Genomic DNA, 19,069 nt, shown 5'->3' with positions numbered 1-19,069 from the left:
CTCTCACTAGCCCTTTGAGGCTCCTTGCTGGCTTCACCATCAGCTCTAAGCATTTAGCCTACTACTGAACTAGTTCTAGTTCTGAGAACTCTATGAACTCATCAAATTCCAGTCCTCGCTGACATCACTGTCCTGTGTTCTTTTATTAATGTTTGAGTACCATGAGACTATTGATACTGTGGGGGAGATTGTTGTACTGTTTGTGCTTTCTTTTGTAGTGTACTTTCTTTTCAACATTTGAAGTATTTAGTGGGTTTACTAATAGGACTCTCTACTTATTTTACACCTGACTGATTCAGACTTGTGAACAGTTTTTTTTCCTTTTCTCACTCCAAAGAATAGTTACTATTTACTTACTTACATCCCAAACTCTATTCCCCACTCCTGGTCCCTTCCTCACATAGTCTTTCCCTCATCTCCCATCCCCTTTTCCTCTGAGAGAGAGAGAGGACCCACTGGGTATCCCTCCACATACCCTGGCATATCAAGTCTCTACCAGATTAGCCACATCCTCTCCCATTAAGGCCACACAAGACTGTCACAGAGACTGAGCTGCATGTGTGCTACATATATGCCAGGGACCATGTATGTTCTTTGCTGGAGACTTGTTCTGAGATCTCTCAGAGTTCTAAGTTAATTGACTCTGTTGCTCTTTCTGCAGGGTCTCAATATCCTTCTTTAATCCTTCCTCCAACTCTTCAACAAGTGTCCACTCAAATTTAGCTGAGGGTATCAGCATCTGTTTCAGTATGTTGCTGGGTAGAGGCTCTCAGAAGACAGTTAAGCTAGGCTCCTATCTACAAGTACAACAGATTAATGATATCAGGGATTGGTGTTTGCCTATGAAAATGGGTTTCAAGTCAGGCTGGTTATTGGTTGGCCTTTCCTTCAGTCTCTGCTCCATCTCTGTATTTTTTTAGACAGGATAAATTTTTGGTCAAAAAGTTTGTGGGTGTGTTGGTGCCCTTATTTCTCCCCTGGAGATCCTGCTTACCTGCAGGAAGTGGCTTCTTCAGATTCTGTGTCCCCACTGTTAGACATCTTTGCCAACATCACCCTCACTGACTCCTAAGAGCCTCCCCTATTCCAGGTCTCTGAGACTTCCTAGACATTCCCCTCTTTTCACCAACCAGCAACTACAGATTTCCATTCGTTCTCCCGGCCCTCTGGGTATCTCTCCTTCTCTTCATACACTGAATCATGCCTCCCCATTTTCTCCACCTTCCCACTCCCACCCAATTCCCTCACACCCTCTGCCTCTTATGACATTTTGTTTTCCCTTCTAGGTGTGATTCAAGCATCCTTTCTTAGACCTTCCATCTTGTTGAACTTCTTTGCATATTCTGTGATATGGCTAAGCCACTATCAGTGAGTACATACCATGCATGTCCTTTTGGGTTTAGATTGCCTCACTCAAGATATTTTCTAATTCAATCTATTTGCCTGCAAAATTCATGATGTCCTTGTTTTTAATAGCTGAATAGTATCCTAATATGTAAATGAGTCTTATTTTCTGTATTAGTTCTTCAGTTGAGGGACTTCTGGGTTGTTTCCAGCTTCTGGCTATTACAAATAAGGCTATTATGAGCTGGGGGGGGGCACATGTCCATGTTTTGGGTATATACCTAGGAGCAGTATAGCTAGGTCTTAAGGTAAAACTATTTCCAATTTTCTGAAAAAACTCCAGATTGATTTCTAGAGTGGTTGTACAAGTTTACACTCCCATCAGCTATAGAGGACTATTCCTCTTTCTCCACATTCTCTCCAGGATGTGCTGTCACTTGAGTTTTTTACTTTAGCCACTCAGTGTAAAGTGGAATCTCAGAGTCATTTTGACTTGCATTTTCCCAATGACTAAAGACTTTGAACGTTTGTTTAAGTGTTTCTCAGCCATTAGAGATTCCTCTGTTAAGAATTCTGTTTAGTTCTCTACCACATTTTTTAAATTTGGTTTGTTGGAGTTTAACTTCTTGAGTTCTTTATATATTTTGGATATTAGCCCTCTTTCTGATGTAGGATTGGTGAAGATCCTTTCACAATCTGAAGGCTATAATTTTGTCCTATTTACAGTATCCTTTGCCTTACAGAAGCTTTCTAGTTTCATGATGTTCCATTTATCAATTGTTGATCTTAGAGCTTGAGTCATTGCTGTTCTGTTCACAAAATTGTCACCTGTAACAGTGAATTGAAGGTTATTTTCCACTTTCTTGTCTGTGAGATTCAGTTTATCCAGGCTTCTGTTGTGGTCCTTGATCTACTTGGACTTGAGTTTTGTGCGGGGTGATGAATATATCAAATTTCATTCTTCTACATGCAGACTGCCAGTTAGACCAACACTATTTGTTGAGGATGCTTTCACTTTTTCACTGTATGGTTTTGGCTCCTTTGTCAAAAAATTAAGTGTCCATAGGTGGGTGTGTTTAATTCTGGGCCTTTGATTCTCTTATATTCATCACTCAGTCTGTTTCTGTACCAACACCATACAGTTTTTTTCTTTTATTCATTGGCTATTTTATGTATTTACATTTCAAATGTTATCTATCCCCTTTCCTGGTTTCCCCTCCACAAACCCCCTGTCCCATCCCCCTCCCCCTGCTTCTATGAGAGTTCTCCTCTACCCACATATCCCACTCCTGCCTCACCACCCTACCATTCCCCTATACTGCCATTGAGCCATCCCAGGACCAAGAGCCTCACCTCCCCATTGGTTCTAGATAAGGCCATCCTCTGTTTCATATTCAGCAGGAGCCATGGGTCCCTCCAAGTGGACTCTTTGGTTGGTGGTTTAGTCCCTGGGAAATCTCAGGGGTCCAGTTGTTTAATATTATTGTTTTTCCTGTGGGGTTGCAAACCCCTTTGGCTCCTTTACTCCTTTCTCTAACTCCTCCATTGGGGTCCCCATGCTCAGTCCCATGCTTAGCTGCAAACATCCTCATCTGTATCAGTAAGGCTCTGGCAGAGCCTCTCAGAAAACATCCATATCAGGCTCCTGTCAGCAAGCACTTCTTGGCATCAGCAATGGTGACTGAGATTGGTGGCTGCATACGGGATGGATCCCCATGTGGGGAAGTCTCTGGATGGCATTTCCTTCAGTCTCTGTTCCACACTTTTCCCCTGTATTTTCTTTAGACAGGAGCCATTCTGGCTTAAAAATGTGGAAATGAGTGGATGATCCTATCCCCCAACTGGGGTCCTTGCCTAAACTCTGGATATGATCTCTACAAATTTCCCTCCCCTTTGTTGGGTATTACAGCTAATCTTATCCCTGTTGGGTCCTGGGAGCCTCTTACATTCCTGGCTTCTGGGACTTGTAGATGGCTACCCCAAGTTCCCCATCTCCCATTGCTACACACCTCTGTTCATACTCTTGACCCTCTGTATATTATCCGGATCTCCTCCCATACCTGCCTCTGCCCCCATTTCCCCTTACTCCTCCTCACTTCCTCTCAAGTCCCCCCTACCCTCTAGATCCTGTGAGTATTTTGTTCCCCCTTCTAAGAAGGATTAAGCCACCCACATTTTGTCCTTTTTCTTCTTGAGCTTCATGTGGTCTGTGAATTGTATCTCAGGTATTCTGAGCTTCCACACAGTTTTTTTTTTAAATCACCGTTGCTCTGTAGTACAACTTGAGATCAGGTATGGTGATTCTTCCAGATTTTCAGATGTTCTTTTATTGTTTAGGATTGTTTTGACTATCCTGGGGTTTTTGTTTTTACTGCTCTTTGAAGCTCTGTAAAAAGTCGTGTTGGAATTTTAATGGGGTTTGCATTGTATCTGTAGCTTGCTTTGGTAAGATGGCCATTTTCACTATGGTAATCCTACTGATCCATGAGCATAGGAGATTTTTTTCCATATTCTTATGTGTTCTTCAATGTCTTTCTTCAGGGACTTGAAGTTTTTGTTATACAAATATTTCACTTGCTTGGTTAAAGTTATACTAAGATATTTTATATTATTAGTTACTATTGTGTAGGTTGCTGTTCCCCTTATTTCATTCTCAGACCAATTATCATTTGTAAAAGGAAGCCTACAAATTTCTTTAAGTTAATTTTATATCCAACAACTTTGCTGATGGTATTTATCAGCTATATGAGTTCTCTGGCAAAATTTTGGGGATCATTTATATATACTGTCATATCATGCATGAATAGTGATCTTGAATTCTTTCTTTCAACTCTGTTTTCCTTGGTACCCTTCAGCTGTGTTATTGTTTTAGCTATATCTTCAACTACTATATTGAACAGATAGGGAGAGAGCAAATAGCCTTGTCTTGTCCCTGATTTTAGTAGGATTCTTCTCTTTTCTCTCCATTTAATTTAATGTTGGTTATTGGCTTGCTGCATATTGCTTTTATTATTTTATGTTCTATTAGGTATGTGCCTTGAATTCCTGATCTCTCCAAGATTTTTGACATGAAGCGGTGTTCATTGTATTTTGTCAAAGGTTTTTTCAGAATCTAATGAGATGATTGTGTGATTTGTTTCTTTCAGTTTATTTATATAGTGGACTATGTTGATGGATTTTCATGTATTGAACCATTCCTGCATCACTTGAATGAAGCCTACTTGGTCTTGGATAATGATGTTTTCTTGGTACCAGTTTTCAAAAAATTTATTATTATTGCATAAATGTTCATAAGTGAAATTGGTCTGAAGTTCTTTTTTGTTGGGTCTTTGTGAGCTTTAGGTATCAGAGTAACTGTGTCCTCATAGAATGAGTTAGGTAGTGTTCCTTCTGTTTCTATTTTGTGGAACAGTTTGAGGAGTATTGGTATTACCTCTATTACCTCCTCTTTGAACGTCTGGTAGAATTCTGCACTAAAACCATCCGGTCATAGGCAATTTGGGGTGAAGGGAAGTTTTGGTGACTGGTACTATTACCTTAAAGGTTATGGAACTGTCTAACAGTACCTAATCTGTACCTGATCTTGACTTAACTTTGTTATGTGGTATCTGGATAGAAATTTATACATTTCATTTTGATTTTCCAGTTTAGTCAAATATAGACTTTTGACATAAGACATAATGTATATTTTTACTTCCACAGTTTCTTTTTTTTTATGTTTTAAAAGATTTTTTTTATTAACTTCAGTATTTCTTATATACATTTCGAGTGTTATTCCCTTTCCCGGTTTCCGGGCAAACATCCCCCTCCCCCCTTCCTCCTCCCCTCCTTTATGGGTGTTCCCCTCCCCATCCTCCCCCCCTTGCCGCCCTCCCCCCAACAATCTAGTTCACTGGGGGTTCAGTCTTAGCAGGACCCAGGGCTTCCCCTTCCACTAGTGCTCTTACTAGGATATTCATTGCTACCTATGAGGTCAGAGTCCAGGGTCAGTCCATGTATAGTCTTTAGGTAGTGGCTTAGTCCCTGGAAGCTCTGGTTGCTTGGCATTGCTGTACATATGGGGTTTTGAGCCCCTTCAAGCTCTTCCAGTTCTTTCTCTGATTCCTTCAACGGGGGTCCTGTTCTCAGTTCAGTGGTTTGCTGCTGGCATTCGCCTCTGTATTTGCTGTATTCTGGCTGTGTCTCTCGGGAGAGATCTACATCCAGCTCCCGTCGGCCTGCACTTCTTTGCTTCATCTATCTTGTCTAATTGGATGGCTGTATATGTGTGGGCCACATGTGGGGCAGGCTCTGAATGGGTGTTCCTTCTGTGTCGGTTTTAATCTTTGCATCTCTATTCCCTGCCACGGGTATTCTTTTTTTTTCTTTTTTTCGGAGCTGGGGACCGAACCCAGGGCCTTGCGCTCACTAGGCAAGCGCTCTACCTCTGAGCTAAATCCCCAACCCCTGCCACGGGTATTCTTATTCCCCTATTAAAGAAGGAGTGAAGCATTCACATTTTGATCATCCTTCTTGAGTTTCATGTGTTCTAGGCATCTAGGGTAATTCAAGCATTTGGGTTAATAGCCACTTATCAATGAGTGCATACCATGTGTGTTTCTCTGTGATTGGGTTACCTCACTCAGGATGATATTTTCCAGTTCCAACCATTTGCCTACGAATTTCATAAAGTCATTTTTTTTGATAGCTGAGTGATATTCCATTGTGTAGATGTACCACATTTTCTGTATCCATCCCTCTGTTGAAGGGCATCTGGGTTCTTTCCAGCTTCTGGCTATTATAAATAAGGCTTCTATGAACATAGTGGAGCATGTGTCTTTTTTATATGTTGGGGCATCTTTTGGGTATATGCCCAAGAGAGGTATAGCTGGATCCTCAGGCAGTTCAATGTCCAGTTTTCTGAGGAACCTCCAGACTGATTTCCAGAATGGTTGTACCAGTCTGCAATCCCACCAACAATGGAGGAGTGTTCCTCTTTCTCCACTTCCTCGCCAGCATTTGTTGTCCCCTGGGTTTTTGATCTTAGCCATTCTCACTGGTGTGAGGTGAAATCTCAGGGTTGTTTTGATTTGCATTTCCCTTATGACTAAGGATGTTGAACATTTCTTTAGGTGTTTCTCAGCCATTCGGCATTCCTCAGCTGTGAATTCTTTGTTTAGCACTTAACCCCATTTTTAATAGGGTTATTTGTCTCCCTGCGGTGTAACTTCTTGAGTTCTTTGTATATTTTGGATATAAGGCCTCTATCTGTTGTAAGATTGGTAAAGATCTTTTGCCAATCTGTTGGTTGCCGTTTTGTCCTAACCACAGTGTCCTTTGCCTTACAGAAGCTTTGCAGTTTTATGAGATCCCATTTGTCGATTCTTGATCTTAGAGCATAAGCCACTGGTGTTTTGTTCAGGAAATTTTTTCCAGTGCCCATGTGTTCCAGATGCTTCCCTAGTTTTTTTCTATTAGTTTGAGTGTATGTGGTTTGATGTGGAGGTCCTTGATCCACTTGGACTTCAGCTTTGTACAGGGTGATAAGCATGGATCGATCTGCATTCTTCTACATGTTGACCTCCAGTTGAACCAGCACCATTTGCTGAAAATGCTATCTTTTTTCCATTGGACGGTTTTGGCTCCTTTGTCAAAAATCAAGTGACCATAGGTGTGTGGGTTCATTTCTGGGTCTTCAATTCTGTTCCATTGGTCTATCTGTCTGTCTCTGTACCAATACCATGCAGTTTTTATCACTAGTGCTCTGTAATACTGCTTGAGTTCAGGGATAGTGATTCCCCCTGCAGTCCTTTTATTGTTGAGGATAGTTTTAGCTATCCTGGGTTTTTTGTTATTCCAGATGAATTTGCAAATTGTTCTGTCTAACTCTTTGAAGAATTGGATTGGTATTTTGATGGGGATTGCATTGAATCTGTAGATCGCTTTTGGTAAAATGGCCATTTTTACTATATTAATCCTGCCAATCCATGAGCATGGGAGATCTTTCCATCTTCTGAGGACTTCAATTTCTTTCAGAGTCTTGAAGTTCTTATTGTACAGATCTTTTACTTGCTTGGTTAAAGTCACACCGAGGTACTTTATATTATTTGGGTCTATTATGAAGGGTGTCGTTTCCCTAATTTCTTTCTCGGCTTCTTTCTCTTTTGTGTAGAGGAAGACTACTGATTTATTTGAGTTAATTTTATACCCAGCCACTTTGCTGAAGTTGTTTATCAGCTTTAGTAGTTCTCTGGTGGAACTTTTGGGATCCCTTAAATATACTATCATATCATCTGCAAATAGTGATATTTTCTTCTTTTCCGATCTGTATCCCCTTGACCTCCTTTTGTTGTCTGATTGCTCTGGCTAGAACTTTGAGAACTATATTGAATAAGTAGGGAGAGAGTGGGCAGCCTTGTCTAGTCCCTGATTTTAGTGGGATTGCTTCAAGTTTCTCTCCATTTAGTATAATGTTAGCAACTACTTCCACAGTTTCTATAGCTATATCTTCCTTTTCATTTCTGATTTTGTTAGTTTGGATACTGACTCTGTGCCTTATAGTTAGTTTAGCTAGGGGTTCATCTATATTGATTTTTCTCAAAGAACCAGCTCTTGGTTTTATTGATTCTTTGTATTATTGTCTTCATTTCTAACTGGTTGATTTCAGCCCTGAGTTTGACTATTTTCTGCTGTCAATTCCTCTTGTGTGTTTGCTTCTTTTTGTTCTAGAGCCATCAGGTATGATATTGAGTTGCTAGCATGAAATCTCATCAATTTCTTTATGAAGGCACTTAGTGGTATGAGTTTTCCTCTTAGCACTTCTTTCAACTGATGCTCGTGAGGATGTGGAGAAAGAGGAACTCTCCTCCATTGTTGGTGGGATTGCATGATGGTACAACCACTCTGGAAGTCAGTCTGGAGGTTCCTCAGAAAATTGTACATAGTACTACCTAAGGATCCAGCTATACCACTCCTGGGCATATACCCAAATGATGATCCATTATGTACTAAGGACACCTGCTCCACTATGTTCATAGCAGCCTTATTTATAATAGCCAGAAGCCGGAAAGAACCCAGATGTCCCTCACGCGATGAAGGGATACAAAAAATGTGGTATATTTACATAATGGAGCATTACTCAGCTATTAAAAACAATGACTTCATGAAAATCATAGGCAAATGGATGGAACTAATAAATATCATCATGATTGAAGTAACCCAAATCTCTCCCCCCTACACACACACACAAAGACCATTGTGTGCATGCACTCACTGATAAGTGGATATTAGCCCCAAAGTTCAGAGTACCCAAGATATAATCCACAGACCACATGAAGCTCAAGATGAAGGATGAGCAATGTGTGCAGATGCTTCAGTCATTTTTAAAAGGAGGTAAATCCCCAACCCCTGACCTATTTTTTTAAAGTGAGCCTTGATCCTAAACAAAGTGTTTACAAAAGAGAAAATGACTAGGAAATGTTTTTGTTTTTAATGTCCCTCATTCCTAGCAAGTAGAAAATACAAATCAAAGATTTCATCTTACCTCAGTGAGAATGAAAGGTCAGTAAAAAACAGACAACAAATGTTAAAGTGGTTGAGAGGGAAAGAGAGTTCTCATTCAGTCTTGCATAGTATTGCACAGAGCTACAGTCACTATGGAAAGAAATGTGTAGGATTCTGTAAAAGCTACAAATAAATGTATCTTATGTCCCAGCTATATGCCCACAGAACAAGACGTCCTATTTCACAGACATATCCTTATCCATGTTCATTGCTGCTCTATTTATAATAGCTAGGAAATGGAAACTATTTAAATGTCCTTCAACCAATGAGTAGATGATGAATATGTATGTGATACAAACACACACAGAGCACACACACACACACACACACACACACACACACACACACACAAACACACACTATGAAATACTATTCAGCTGTAAAAAAGGAAATGATAAACTTTTCAGGTAAGAGGGTGGAAATAAAAAAGATCATATTGCGTAAGTTAACCCAGAGTTAGAAAGCCAAACATTACTCCTCTCTTTCATTTCCTAGCTCCAAATTTTCAGGTGTGAGTACATAGTTTGAATTAACTGCCTAAATCAGGAAGACCAAAAATTTCCTTAGCTGGGGTAGTCAGTGTGGGAGCAATAGAAAGAACAATAGTATAAATAATCATTGTATCTGAGAAATTGGAAAAGGGCACTCCTAGTCAGGGAGGCGTAAGGGATAGAAAAGCAGAAGGAAGGAGGACGGTAAAAAGTAAAAGTTTCTGAATATCTGAAGGAATCAATTATCTGTCTAAAATCTTAAATAACCTATAAAATGCATAACTCTGTGTATAACCATTCTTATCCAGTTTAAATGAAAATCTCACCTTCTGTCTATTGTTTCTCACTCCTACAGACAAAGACCAAAACCAGAAAGAAAAAAAAACCCACAAAATAGAGCATGAGAATTCTTCTTTTCAGTTGTGGTTCAGGCTGTCTAGGAGAATATCAAGCAGACTATTGCAATTGCCCTTGCTTGCCCCCAACATACCATGCACTTCAGACTCGGGGACAGACCCCTAAGCATGAACTGACCTGAATGCCTTCTCTCGGAGGACTAGCTTTCACGATGCTAGAAGGAGCCATGGAAGCTTCCAAAGGAGGGAGGCAACAAACAGTCCTACCCAGCTATGACGCCTATGAACCACAACAATGACCATAATGACAGAATAACCCTAAGGTTGCAATAGTAGCATGCATACCTTGCCAGTAACCAGCAACTCTCTAATTGGACTTAAAACCCACTTATGAGAGGCAAACCATTCTGGTACAGGAAACCAAGCCATCAAAGTCATGGATCTTGGAGGAGAACCTATGATTACCATTTCATTAAGACAGCATAACTACATTCTAAATATTTTTTATTATACCCACTAGTTGTGGTGTGGCTCACCCTTAGGACATACATTTAATCCCAAACAATGAAGATAAAGGTAGTTTGTAGAAGAAAGCACCCGCATTTTAAAGTAATGTCTAACTGAGTGGCAGACAAAGTGATGAATCAGAGAAAGATTGACAGAAGGAGATAGGCACAACTCTTCTGAGAAGGGAGAGGAAAGAGAGGCAGCATAAGACAGTGCAATACAGAGGGAGAAGGAGGCAGTTTTACCAGGAGAGTTTTACAGAAACAGGTTGAATAGAGAACAAACTAGACACAGATAAAGACAGGATGGGCCAGAGAATGAGGAGCCAGAAGATCAAAACAGATTACCAGAGTTAGTTTGAGGCCAAGTAGAGAAAATCATAGGCCCAGAGAGAAATCAAATTAAATTGGTCAGTTTGGAAGGAATTTGAGTCAGAACAGATGAGTTGAGCCAGCCAACAGAGTTCAGAAAGAGCTATAAAAGGTAAGCTTATTCAGCAGCAAGTCTCGGAAGCTGAAAACATTCTCAGCCTAAAGAAGATTGTAGAGAGGCTAGAAGCTTGCAGGACCAGGGTTAGGTTAGCAGACAGAGGCAGTAAGCCTCAGAGACAACAATTAAGTCAGGTGAATAAAAGATACATTAACAATTCCCTTAATGCAATACTGATGTTTTATGGGTAACTTGGAGTTAGTCACTAATGCACATAAGCCATGCAATTTTTTGCCCCAAGTGAGAAACCTTTATTGCTTTAGTTAAACATTTTGGAGAAGTCAATGAGAGGAATATACATTCCTGAACACATATAAACATATCTCAAAGATTCCTTTTTGATGATGTATCACTTATTGGGGAATCTACATTTTGAAAGTCTTATTCACCAAAAATGACAAAGGTCTTGGAATTTCCAAAGAGCTCCCAGCTTATCTGCCTGCAGTGGTGGAGAGGTCCAGGAAAAGGGGATATGTGTATGTCTCAAGTAAGATCAACTGGTAAAGTAATACCAGGAAGAGGTGTCCTATGCTCTGAAATCTCCCTTACATTCTCTTATTTCCTGATTTCTCTCTCTTTTTTAATTAAGTCCAGTTTGATTGTTTCAGCTTCTGTTAGAAGAAAATATCATGGCTCTCTGTCAATCACACCTCTACTTATTGAGGACTGCTCCTTTTAACATAACTGCAGCTGTTTTGTATTCAGACTCCATGTTACTCACAAGGTGAAATTAAGTTCAAAGTTATTACTCTGACTCACATTGAAGAATGCTACTAATAAGCCAAAAAGCTATGGTTGAATCACTTGTACCCTGTTATCTCAATGTTCTGAAAGTTTCCTGTTCCCAGTCCACCCTCCCTCTTACCCCACTCAGTACCAATCAGCTTCAAGGTTAGCCAAAAATATTTCACTACTTCACTGTGTGCCTTTGAACTTTTGAACCTGATTTTTTTCATATAAAAATGTACTCTGAAAAAAAATGTACTCTGTGACAAAACTAATACTGAAATTAGGCTCCTAGGTTCTTTTTTTTGCAGTTCTGGAAATCCAGTATTATGGATTATGGTGTGCATTCAATAAACTATTCTTGACTAACTGAGATTGTGTACATATGGTTTGAGTTGTGATTTCCTGAACCCCAATGCTCTCATTTTATCTTTCTAATTGCTGGCACTGTGGGAATTCCCTGAGTCCTATAACTCATATCTACTGACTTAATTATTGTTTGTTGCTGTGAAGAGACACCATGACCAACTCAATTTAAAAAGTAGCATTTAATTGGAAGTTTGCTCCCAGTTTCAAAGGATGAGTCCATGACCATCATGGCAGGGAGCAGGACAATGGGCAAACATGTATGTCACTGGAGCAGTAGATTAGTGCTTACATCTTACCTGCAAGTTGGAGGCAGAGAGAATGAAAATGGACCTAGCAAGTGCTTTTAAAATCCAAAGCCAACTCTCATTGACACACTGTAGGCTTAAAGCTTTCAAAACTTACCTTTAAAAGGGTACTTAAATGCTTTAACCTCCCTACTGGCCTACCACCCACAAGAAGTAGTGGGAAATTATTAGGACACAGGGCAAGTAGACCTGTTTGTCAATAATTCTTCAGAGTGATTCTAGTCTTTATTGTCAAGATATCAGCATTTCAGTCTACTAGAAATCCACCAAACAGGAATCAGCCCCTTCAGCTCAGTCCACTTGTCAGACACCACACAGGAATCACCAACAGCAGCTTGATCCAGAAAAAACTTTGAGGCTCAACTAGATAGGTGCTAGTTCATGGAAGCAGCAAGAAGGGGCCAGAAAATCACATATCGTGAGAAATTCTTTGGTGAGTTACTCTCTATGAAGCTATGACAAGTGAAGAACAGTAATGCAGTAAGAGGCCATCCCGTGTCAGCACATCCTCAATGGAGATTAGCAGTGTTACAAGGCAAACCAAAGTACAAACCTCACCCCACTATCTGTGGTCATATTTATATTCTTTCTAAACATCATGCATTCTTTCAGGGGTCTGCTTCAGGGAAACAACCTGTCATCTGTGTCTGCTTCAGCGAAATATTCTTTCACTTGTCTGCCTTAGTGAAATATCCTCTTACCTGTGTCTGCTTTGGCAAAACATCCTTTCACCTATGTCTGGCCCAGCAAAACATCATTATGACCCGAGTCTCCAAAGAATCCATAAATTTTCATATCAACACACCTTCTCCAATAAGGCCTCACCTTATAATCTTCAAAAGTGTTCCACCAATTAGGGATCTAGCATTCAAATACATGAGCCTACTGGGGCCATTCTCCTTCAAACCACTACCCTTAGGAACAGAAAAATTTTATTTAAGGGAATTGGAGCCAAAATGCCATTAAGACAAACTTGTAAACTATTGGCTATTACTTTTTTAAAAAAATATTATTCTTGTCATTAGAGGCCTTCAAGTATAGCTTCTCTGTCACATGTGCTTGAGTAGGTGACAGAGGAAAGAGGCTATGTTTATAGGTATACTGATCAATGAACATCTGAATAATTAGTAACCTAACAAACATTCCCTGAAAAAAGCAAGCCTGAGATGACCACTAGACTGGCACCACAAAGCCCAGTCAGGGAGATAGCTTGAGATGACCATGAGTCTAACATCATGTAGGGCTGGGGGTGTGACCATGCCTAAGATGATCCCTGCAAGCTCGATAATGCACATGCAGGGAAGCTGCTGAACTAAGCTTAGCAATTCTGAGACCACTCCTGAGATGTCCCCAGACACACAGAACCCAGGTTACCACTAAGAGAAGCAATTAAGTAGCGGAGAGATGGAAGAGAAATAGAGGATGTGGGCACAATGAAAGGATGTAGAACTGGAGACTCAGGGGGTAGTAAGGACTCAGTGGTGTTACATGAGACTATGGTACTGCACTGCTATGTCTCAGTCTGTTGGCCCTGCAGCAACAGGGTTCTGTTACCATCAATAGAGACACATTCCTGGTCTGGGCTGTGAAGAACTGGCCCCACACCTCACCTGGGCATTGTGGAATAACTGACCCTGGGGACCGGAGAGCAGGAAAATTGCCCCTGCCCCTGCCCCTGCCCCTGCCCCTGCCCCTGCCCCTGCCCCTGCCCCTGCCCCTGCCCCTGCCCCTGCCCTTGCCCCTGCCCCTAACTAGCTGCAGTACTCCAGAGAGCAGCACTGCACGTTGCCAAAGCAGTGGGTGAGCCAGCCCTGAGGATATAAGTGTGGCAGAGCTAGCCCTACCCTTCGACTTCTGTGCATTAGCATGGAAAAAGGAGAGATACCCTTCTCCCACCTCACTCACGCCTCACCATCTGCAGCAAGCAGGAGATCTGGCTCTGGAGTCATGAGAGCAGGGGAGCTGGCACTGCCCCTCGCCAGGTGCAGTACTCAGGAAAGCTGGTCCTGCACCTCTTCTGCACAGCACAGTAGAGCTGACCCTGGTGGCAGGGGAGCAGGGAAGCCAGCCTGGGGGTATGAATGTAGGCACTGTTTTATTTTGCTCTTTCCTTTGGGTTCTTTAGTATCTACTTCCCTTCTAACTATTATCCAACCTAATCCCTTCCACCACCACTCCCAACACTAGGTAGGAGAGAAAGAAGGTTAGAGGGGAAAAGGGAGTATAGAGTTCTATAGGCTACTTCCTACTAAATAGAGACATAGTTTCTTTGGGGGCAAGTCCAATCTTCATTGTCAGGGTATCTCCAACTTCTTTTAATCAAACTGCAACAATAGCAACCAGTGGGAACCAGCAGTTGCCTTCTTATTCAGAGTCCCTCCACCCACTCTAGCATTTATATACTCACCAGAGTTCTCAAAATTAAACTATCTACAGCTAGCAGAATCATGGTCCTGCCAGAACAGGCACAAGGCAAATAGTCTTCTACTGTGGAAATTCTGAAGTCACACCATATCCCACACCTAAGATTACAACAAAAAAACATGTTCATATGACATAATTTGGTTTTAGACATGGAGGGTTATGACAGGCAACTGGAAAAATTTCAGGTAGAGTTGGAAATGCTTGGGAAGTAAATAGCACCAGGAAAGGGAGAATGTCAAAACTCTCACTTCATTCCCCCTTTGAATCTAAAGAAAAAAAATGTTTTTCTCTAACATTAATGAGACTTGATATTTCCTTAAAATGAGATTGTCAATGAACCAAACACTTTTTAGATCAGTAGTTTCTTCTATATCCTAGTAGCTCTCAGCTGCTCTTGTCTGAAAGGGCTCGTACTTGCTGCTGAGCCTGGAGCTAAGGTACATCCTTGCATTCTTCCTTCATTTCTTCATATCCTGACATCTCTTCTACAGCATTAGATACTAAGTTTCCCATTTTGCTTTGCTCTATGTCTAGGCACCACTTGATGACATTATTTTTTTTAATCTATTTTATTTAGCACCCAGGGTCCTTGCAATTAAAGTACCTGCAGCTGACAGAATCATGCCCCTGCCAGAGCACTAACAAGGCAAATAGTTCACAGCTGTGGATAATCTGAAGCAGCCCTTTATTCCATACCTGGGATTAAAACAAAAACATGTTTACATAACTTAACTGAACTTTTAAAGAAACCAAAAGTCTCGCTACATGTGAGTATAGGAGAGCTGGCCCCACCATTTGTCTACCATGTGGTGACATGTTCAAGTGACAAATGCCAGCTTCTTCTTGCCCCTTGCCACCTACATCAGGCAGGAGAGCTGGCCCTGAGGTAGAGGGGCTGGTCCTTCCCCTCCACCTGAGCAATACAGTAAAGCTGGCCCTGGGTGTTGGGGTTTCAGGGGAACCAGTCCTAAGAGAAGAAGATTGAAAGAGCCTTTGGGCTGACTAGCCTAGATATGTCTCAGCCCCAGATCCAAGGCTTTGAATTGGTTCACCTCAACATCTATCCCATTGATGAACTGCAGAAGTGCATGAAGGTCCTACAAATACAAAACTATAGGATCTCCAAGTCACAGAGTAACAATGGGCTATCTTAAAGGAGTCCCAGTGAGGATCCTGTATTGATAAAGTATCAGAAGCCAGAAACTTTGTACCAGTTCAAGAAGTCATTGCAATGAACATTTGCAAGAAAGAAGTATGAACAAAAGGATATACTGCAGGGCACACTGCAACACACTACAGCTTCTGCAGTGAGATTTTTTTTTCTAATGGGGAGGTTGCAAGGGTGGCATAAGGGGAGGAGATGAGTGGAATTAGGGTGCATGGTGTGAAATTCACAAATGACAATAAAACTAGATGGATAGATAGATAGATAGATAGATAGATAGATAGATAGAGATAGATAGAGATAGATAGATAATAGATAGATAGATAGATAGATAGATAGATAGATAGATAGATGATAGATAGAGATAGATAGATAGATAGATAGATAGATAGATAGATAGATAGAGATAGATAGATAGATAGATAGATAGATAGATAGATAGATAGATAGTTCCTGTCTGAGATGAGCAAAGCTGACACAAATTAGCTTTCCAAGCTGGTTGGATAAAACCACAAAGGCCTGGACCCTATACCAAAAGTATAGACAACTGAAAACAGCTGGAAATAGAAGTGTCCTTCCTCAGGGAAGAGCACACCAATTGGTTTTCCAGTGTCAGTCAGCCCTGAAAACATATATAGGCAGCATTATAAGAACTGAAAAGATTGTATCTAGGAATATGCATTTATGTGCACACACACACAGGCACATGCACATGCACATGTGTGTACATATGCATACAATAATAGCAAAAACAAAGAGGCCATGAATTTGAAGAATAGTGAGGAAGGGTATATGAGAGGATTTGAAGGGAAGGTATGGAGAAATGTAATGAAAATATAATCTTAAAATTAGAAACTAAATATTGTCCCTGGTATCCTGACCATGGAGCATCTGATTCACAATGGACCAGTTTTACTAAAATATTTACTTCTTTGGAACCAGGTTATACAGCCTTACCAAAAGTAGAAGGAAGGTCCAGAAAACTCCCTCCTACTAAGTCCTGCATACCTCCTCTGTCTAATTCTCTGCTAAATGGTAATACAGTAAATGTTCCATGCCCACAAAGTGCTTTCCAAAAATGCCATGAAGAAGCTTCTCAGGCAGAAGAGGTTGTGACTGTGCTTGCACTCATTAGAGAAGTAGGACCAAATCTTGGCCATGAAGGGTCCAAATATACCATATATAAAGATCTAAAAACAAAAATATTACAGAGAATGGGGTTCAAAACCATTTAAAAGATACTATCACAAATGTATGTGAAATGTGACCTTTTGATTGGCAATCCCTTATGAAAACAATTCTTACCACTGCTTGTAGAACTAGAGTTTTAAAAAGGTTACTCATTGTCAGAGTCCGGATGTGCAGGGCCGGACGTGCCTGAGGGAGAGCCAGAGATAGGACTTGCCAAACCAGCTATCAGCCCCAAGGACATTGACCATCTGTAGCCACCCCCTCCACTTCCTTCACCCCCCTGAGTGAGATGAGCCACCCTACCCACCTGCCGAGCTGCTAGAGAGCACGTACTCCTTGCTGATGTAATTTCGCGCCGAAAGTAACTGTGCACCATTTGAAATGACCAATCATGTGTAACCGTGAGAATGCCCCTAACCTCCCCTATATAAACCCCCGAGTCTGGAGGCTCGGGGTCGATTCCTCTGTCTCCTGTGTGAGATACGTGTCGACCCGTGATCCGGCTAAGACCCGGGATCTCGTTAATAAAGCTACCTCTTGCTGTTACATCAAGAATGGCTACTCGTGATTCCTGGGGGCACCCCACCCCGTGATCGGAGCAAGAGACGTGGCTCCCCGTTTTGGGGTACGCTCTTTCATGCTCAATATAGTCTATGCTTCATAATCAAAAGCAGAATCCCCTAATAAATGTAATGTATAATCAATTGATTGGACAAAAAAATATTGAAACAGTGGCCCAACAGCTTGTTAGCACTCTATAGGTTAATAGCCAAATCAAGCAAGCTTCTATAAGTGTATGGAATAAAGTCCCTGGTCTTAATACTCCCTCAAAGTAGTTTTCCACCATCATGCAAAATTCTACAGAGCCCTTTATGTACTTTGTTATACAAGTTATAGAAAGACAGATAACGATATCGAGGCCACTTCATCCCTTTGATTAACTTATGAAAATGCAAATTCTAATTGCAAAAAGCCCTTCATTCTGTAGTTGCTACTCTTTCTCATATATTGCTGATATGATCAAAGCATGCCAAAATGTTGACACAGGATCATAAAGCTCAGAATCTATGTGCTTCAAATGTGTAAAAAGAGGCCACTACCAAAAATAACGTAAAGAAAAACTTGCTACTAAACCTCAGTATAATAGGACCCTTCCCCCAAATAGGCCAAAAGATAAAAAGGGTATTGACTGGGCCAATCATTGTGATCTAGAACTAATGACAAAGACAATCCAATTTGGGGAAATTGGAAAATAGACACCAGGGGGCAGCATGTTGACACAAACAAGTCCTCTTACTGTGTCAGCTTAGAATTCCAGTGCTCAGGCCCAATGACAACAACAGACTCAAGCCAGCTGCCAACTCCACAGCAGTGCACCTAACCCAAAGAGAAGAAGAGATTTAATTACTACCACTAAAATTAATTCAGGATTAGACTTATTTATAACCAAAGACTTAAAATTAGATTTAATAGGAGAGGTAAAGAGAATCCCCACAATTCTATGTGGACTTCTTCCAACAAACTCCTTGGAGCTTGGTATTAGGCATATTAAATTGGACTATAAAAAAGATATTTTGTTTGCCCAGATATATTTAGTTCATATTATACTCATCAAATTTATATAATGGTTTGTTCTGAGCTACTCCAAGAAACTCCAGCTCTAATTTGTTTGCCCTACAGATTCTTGATTAAGGTTACTAAACTCAAGAACTCGACTTCTCAAAGTCATACTGGATTCAGCATAGTATATAATATAATATAATATAATATAATATAATATAATATAATATATAAACCTTATATTATAGTTTTCATAATCCGGCTCCACATAAAAGGCATTATAGACACAAGATCTGGTATGTCAATTGCAACTAAACAATCCCCGATTTCTAATTGGCACACTCAGCTTCCAGTTTTAGATATTCGGGGGTTGTGACAAAACTAGTCCTCTACAAAGTTCAAAAATGTTATGTGTTCCAAAACAAAACTGCTATTTTCTTTTTTTTTTCTCTCTTTTCTTTTTTTTTTTTTTTTGGAGCTGGGGACCAAAGCGCTCTACCACTGAGCTAAATCCCCAGCCCCCAAAACTGCTATTTTTCAACCCCATATTTTACCCTTGTCTTTCTCCATTTAGGGTAGAGACTACCTCAGTGGGGTTGT

At 40.7% G+C, this 19,069-nt stretch overlaps 1 non-coding gene across 1 annotated transcript; it reads left to right on the top strand.

Moving 5' to 3' along the window:
* The first annotated feature begins 13,143 nt into the window (after positions 1-13,143).
* On the top strand, positions 13,144-13,269 carry LOC120099510 (small nucleolar RNA SNORA17). Its single transcript, XR_015647241.1, has one exon. It is a non-coding gene; the product is annotated as a small nucleolar RNA SNORA17 (small nucleolar RNA).
* Positions 13,270-19,069: the final 5,800 nt, after the last annotated feature.

Source organism: Rattus norvegicus, chromosome X (assembly GCF_021556685.1).
Source record: "Rattus norvegicus strain SHRSP/BbbUtx chromosome X, alternate assembly SHRSP_T2T, whole genome shotgun sequence".
Taxonomy (NCBI): Eukaryota; Metazoa; Chordata; class Mammalia; order Rodentia; family Muridae; genus Rattus; species Rattus norvegicus.
This window is presented reverse-complemented; position numbering and strand designations above follow the sequence as displayed.